The 6,102-nt window shown below is 37.7% G+C and overlaps 1 pseudogene; it reads right to left on the bottom strand.

Moving 5' to 3' along the window:
* Nucleotides 1-803: 803 nt before the first annotated feature.
* Nucleotides 804-1,274, bottom strand: LOC122107454 (annotated as a pseudogene).
* Nucleotides 1,275-6,102: the final 4,828 nt, after the last annotated feature.

Genomic DNA, 6,102 nt, shown 5'->3' with positions numbered 1-6,102 from the left:
GTCAAGGGGAAGAGTTTAACAAACAAAGATAAGACCTGGGGCGTGTTAGAACGTTTGAAATGTTTAAAGCAAGAGAGAGAGATGGTCAGATTTACCCTTTAGGAAGATGACTTGTTGAACTGATATGAATTGGAAAGGAGTAACAATCATCTAGGAAAGATCTGGTGACTGAGCAAAAGCCATGAAAATGGGGTGAAGGGGAAGGGAGAGGGAGAGGAAGAGGTGTATCTCAACTGGTAGAGCATTTGCCCAGCAAACGCAAGACCCTTGAATTCAAATCCTAGTGTGGCAAAGAGAGGAAAGAGAAGAATTGGATTAGTTTAAAAAATGTTAAGGAGGCAGATTGGTTATTGATAGAATATGAGCCTAGGGGTAAGGTTCCAGTAAAGTTGTGCAAGTCACTGTGCATTATTTGAGAGAAATTATATGCTCTGTTGTTTTTTGTTTTGTTTTTGTGGGGGGGATATGACCTTTATTGAGTTTATCCACTGGACTGGAAATAATGTCTGTACAAAACCAAATGTTGTTACTATAACTTCTGCATCACAATTAAAATCCAAACAGTTTATTTACAAACAGTTAACTCAAACCAAACCCACTATTACAGAATCAATAGCTTCTTTGAAGCCACAGTAACATTTAAATATGGTTAAGACTCGAATGCAGAAATTTGGTTGATTGGAAAGCTAATTAAACGTTCAACCTGCTCAAATAGAATTACAAAAAGGCAAAATTGTGCTTTTTTTCAGAGAGATATAGTCCACTGGAATCAGCAACACTGGGCAGCTGTTAAGAGCAGAGTCCTGAGATAACAAGGAGTCCAGGCATCCTTTAGACAGTCTTCTGCTGTCCTTTCTTCCCAATAAGAGACTTGTGGATGTGGGGGATGACACCACCACCAGCAATGGTAGCCTTGATAAAAGAGTCCAATTCTTCATTCTCCACCAAGTTGCAAGTGACGAGGGGTAATAAGCTTTACTTTTAATTCTTGTGATGCATTTCCTGCCAGTTCAAGCACCTCAGCGGTGAGGTACTCCAGGTACACAGCCGCAGTGGCTCCCACACGCCCATGGCTGGTTGTCCTAGATTTCAGATGTTGATGAATACGGCCAACTGAGACTGCAAGCCCAACAGCAGGAAACCGCCTTTGTCTTGGCCTTTCCGGAGTCCTTCCCAGCCTTACCACCAGCCATCTCGAATTCTGCTGAAGCTCACGCAAGCAAGGCAGAGTAAAGGCTAGTCGGACCTACGGCGAGACCTCAGCTACCTACTCCATCGTCACACCGCGATTCAAACTGCCTCCGCTCTGTTTTTGATGTTTGTTTTTGCGATTTCAATGGAACATAACAAGGAAACTGATATATGTATGATATACATATGTACTCTATATGGAATATATATGTGTATACACACACATATATACAAATATATATACACCCCATCTTGAAGCATGGAAGAAACATTATTGAAGATAAAGATATATAGATAATAATTTAAAAATAGAAGAATGGCTGAGGTCATCTAGGGAGAGTATCCAGAATAAGAAAAGATCATTGAAGACAGAATTCTAAGCATCAGTAAGATTTAGCACATGAGCAGAGAACAAGTACTCACCAATGAGATAAGAAGCAGCAGAAGAGTTCAGAGGAAAAGCAAAAGTGTAGCACCACAGATACCCGGAGCCCAAAAGGCGAAGTGCATTAAGGAGAGTGGGTATATAATATTACACATTGTAGACTGATGAATTAAACAGCACTTGCTTATCCTGAATTACCTTTGACCAGGACCTGGTCTATTCCTATTTCTTATTTTTTGCCCAGTTGAGTGAGTAGTTTTCTGCATTTATCTTCCTGTAAAAAGAAAGTTAATACAATATACAACACATTCATAAAAACTCAGAGGATAGGACTAAAGAAACCACGAGGAATATATATTTGAGTGCTTGCTACATGCCTAATAATTAACGTTCTTTATTTTAATCCACAAAACAATCCCATTAAACAGCATCTCAAAGAAGATGAACTTGAAAGATTCAAGTACATTCGTCATACTTATACAGCTGAAAAGGGGAAGCATTAGGATTTGAACCTAAGCCTGGCCTCAGAACACCTGTTCATTAGGGAATGCTTTGATTCTTCCGATGAAAGTCTAATACACTAAGATGTAAAAGTAAATAGATATAAGGATACATTTGACATTTGGAAATTTTTGCTGATGTAAAGTTCAAATACAACATTATCAGTTGTCACCCAATGATTACCTTGATTACCATGAAGTAGAAATGCATACATATTATGAACTCAGTTTTTGATATATTTTAAAGAAGTTAAAAAATCCCTTTCCGGGGCTGGGAAGGTGGCTCAGTGGTAGAGCGCTTGCCTTGCATGCCTGAGGCCCTGGGTTTGATTCCTCAGCACCACATAAACAAAAAGAAAAAAGCTGGAAGTGGCGCTGTGGCTCCAGTGGTAGAGCACTAGCCTTGGGCTGAAGAGCTGACGGACAGTGCCCAGGCCCAGAGTTCAGGCCCCATGACCGAACCCCAAAAAAATACTCTTCCATCTGTCTGTATCTATGTATGGACACACAGACATTTATACATCTGCAAATACACACATATACATGTATATAAACAAAAATAAAATGTATATGTCTGGTTTTTTTTTTTTTTTAGTTATTTCTTTACCTTTTTCTTCTGTGTCTGTACCAGGGCTTGATCTCAGGACTTTGTGACTCTCACTTGGGATTTTAGCTCAAGTCTGTTGGTCTACTCCTGGAGCCATGCCATGAAAAAAAAAATCACATGCGCAACTTGGGACAAATATACAAATAGAGGACTACTTTCTATAGATTTACATGTTTAGTTATCAATCAAACTAGCAAACTGTTTAATAGTCTGTGCCTTGGTGTCTTCTCTTGACAAAAATAATAATTTAGAAGAGCAGATTGGAATTCCTGGGCTTTTTGGTGATCTGTTGCAGATGGTAGGAGCCTTTTCTCCACTTCCTATTGCTAGCTCCATCCTGCAGGGTCTCATAGGTGAAAACCGTTCTTCATTTAAAACAAACAGAAGGCATTGGCTGCTTTTTGGTCTTAAGGTTGCACACATCAGTAAAGATTTTCTCTTAGGAGGGCAGCAGATATAAGAAAAATCCCCCTAATGTGCTAGAAGAGAAACTTAAACTGATCAGGCAGCAAGTGTGGGTTCATGGGTATCTAGAGTGGCTTAGGAATGGGGACTTGAGCTCTGAGTGACATGCTCTATTTCTTGGGAAACTCCTTGGCTCTGGGTATGTGTGGTTGAAAGAGGGTTGGAAAAGAGCCTTCTAGAATGTGAGTTCTGAGAATGACTACATTTTCCCTTCTTCGAGAAGGGAAAGAAGGCAACTGCTTCTTGTTTTTGCCATAACTGACAGAGGTGGAGTAGCACTGACCAGCCACTTTGCTGGTAGATGAAATCCTGGGAGAGATATAGTTTGTACTTCTCTCAAATACTAATGGTCATTAAAGAAAATCTGTCTTGGTCTGAAGGTTCCAGAAAGACTCCCCACCACCTTCAACCTTGTTTATGCACTGACACTTTCTTAGTCTGGTGCTCACTCATCAAACTGTAAAATTGAGATCATTGCCTGAGTTAGTTCTTCATTTATTTCCCCTTTTCAGTTTTCTCTACAGTTGCAGGCACTTTTGTTCTTTAGTTTGGACTCGGGGTTCTTGACATTTAATCTCTTCTTCTTGAAAATATTTTATTTCTGAATTTCAGAAAGTTGTGCAAAGTTGTTACAATTTAACACGTCCACCTGTGTCCAATACTAGAGTCACTACTCCCATCTTTCTCCTGTAGCCCACCCACCCTTTCTCCCAGGATGCACTTCACATGTCCTACCACCCCTATCACATGCAATCATTGAATATCTTCTTTTCTTTGGGCCTAGACTTGGTTTACTGAACAGAACTATAGATTCATATTTTTCTCTGGACTTAGGACTTACAGAACATATTTTTCTTCATGCCATTAAGCTCTAAGTTCCATTTGCCATTATGAAAAAAAATGGATGTAGAGTTTGGGAAAGATAAAAAATAAATTCTCTTCCATACAATGCTTCTTGAGAAATATTACTAGGAAGTCTAAAAAATAAACTTTGATTTTTACAATCTATAATTATTTTGTTTAATAAAAGAGAATAAGTTTCCTTATGTTATTTAGTAGTCAAATACAGTTTTGAGGTTAAAATTAATCTTCTACTATTATATTATCAGAAGCATAACTTGAAGACAGTTAAAACACACTTGAAAGTATTTGCTTCTGCAGTGTAGGCTTTTCAAAAGTTATTTTTAAAGACTGAGGAATTAGACACCTGTCCTTCTTGCCAGCTGGTATGGATGTTAAAAATTACTGTCACTTTTCTGCCTGCTTCTCTATTTTGCACCTGCTGTTACTTGAGTCATGGGCATTTCACACATGGTAATTCAATAAGGTTAGGTTCCATGACAGTATAGTAGATGTTATCCTATTGGAGGTTAATGCAGTTTTATTAAGTCTTGAGAGAAAGGCATTATATAAATTGTAAGACTAATGATTTAGTACTCTGTAGACATCAGGTTTCTCTAATTTAAAAGGGGGGTAGAAGAAGGACATCAGCCACATATTTTAAAACAAAAATGATTCTGTTATTAAATTATTTATATCACTTTCTCTACATTGTGAACTTTATTTTTTAAAAAACGGTCTGACATAGCAACTAAAAAAGTATAAGGTTCAATATGGTGGTGATAAATGTGTAAATTTAAGTTTTAAATAACTTAAAAAAGACAATTAACAATTCAATTATTAGCAACAGTGTAAGTTCTCAGTAGCCATATGTGTCTAGTAGTTACAAAAGGGCAGGGTAGGTAGAATTTTCACAGAAGGTTTTTATCAGATATTACTATGGGATAATTCCAGTTTCTTATCTTTAGATAAACTTGGCCTTCAAATTCACGAGGCCATAGTTTATTTGCCTTAAAAAATGTGATTGAAATTTCCCCAGCAGCATTCTTGGTTGTGTGTATAGGTTAAATTCTAAGTGCTAAAAGACTTAATAGAAGGAGCTTGGGGACCTCAGCTGCCAACATCAGAAAACAAAAATTATTTCCGCTTTTTAAAATGTATAAGCAGGCAGACACTTTTCAGAAATTTTATAATAGTAAACATTAAAGGTATCTTTTTGAGAAATAAGGATAACTAATTTCTCACTCATCCTTTCTAACTATATAACTATTAACTCTACGATTCTGTTCTGAGGAAAAGATGGTAGAATTCTAAGATGGTAAAATAAATACCTTCTAAAAAACATTCCTACTAGTCTTAGTGATTTTTTTTATATGTACCAAGAGACTAAGCTGAGATTTCAGGAGATGACTAAACGAAATAGCAAAGAACATAGTGGGAGAGAGACTATTAATAAATGAGATTTTGAGTTGTTGAACAATAATCCTATTCCCAGAGAGACCATTTTGAATTTTGTCCTTTAAGTCATACAGCAAGCAGGATCAAGGGCTTGGTAGAGTTTACTAATAGGGCAGATGGTTACATGAACTAGAGTGTCATAGCAATTTATACAAATCTGAGGAGCCCTGCTTTTACCTTAAATTGCATGGCTAGTTTATATTGAAATGTTTCTTGATCCTGTCTGGTTTTGTTTTTGTTTTTGTTTTTCCATTTCTGGGGCTTAAACTCAGGGCCTGGGCACTGTCCCTGGGCTTCTTTTGCTCAAGGCTAGCACTCTACCATTTGAGCCATAGCACCACTTCTGGCTTTTCCTATTCCTGTGGTACTGAGGAACAGAAGAACCAGGGCACATATGCTAAACAAGCCCTCTACCACTAAGCCACATTCCCAGCCCCCTATCTGATTTTTTTTTCTTTTTCTTTCTGTGTTTTGTCTGTCATGGGGCTCGAACTCTGGGTCTGGGCGCTGTCCCTAAGCTTTTCAGCTAAAGGTGAGCTCTCTACCACTTGAGCCACAGCGCCACCTCCCCTATCCGATTTTTAAATTTCACACTTTTCAATAATTCGTATTTGCTATGTAGTCTTCAATAATTCTATAAATTTGTAATTTATTAA

This window comes from Dipodomys spectabilis, unplaced genomic scaffold (genome assembly GCF_019054845.1).
Source record: "Dipodomys spectabilis isolate Male_0828 unplaced genomic scaffold, ASM1905484v1 ptg000051l, whole genome shotgun sequence".
Taxonomy (NCBI): domain Eukaryota; kingdom Metazoa; phylum Chordata; class Mammalia; order Rodentia; family Heteromyidae; genus Dipodomys; species Dipodomys spectabilis.
Note: the sequence above shows the minus strand (reverse complement) of the source record. Positions and strands in the feature narration are given on the sequence as shown.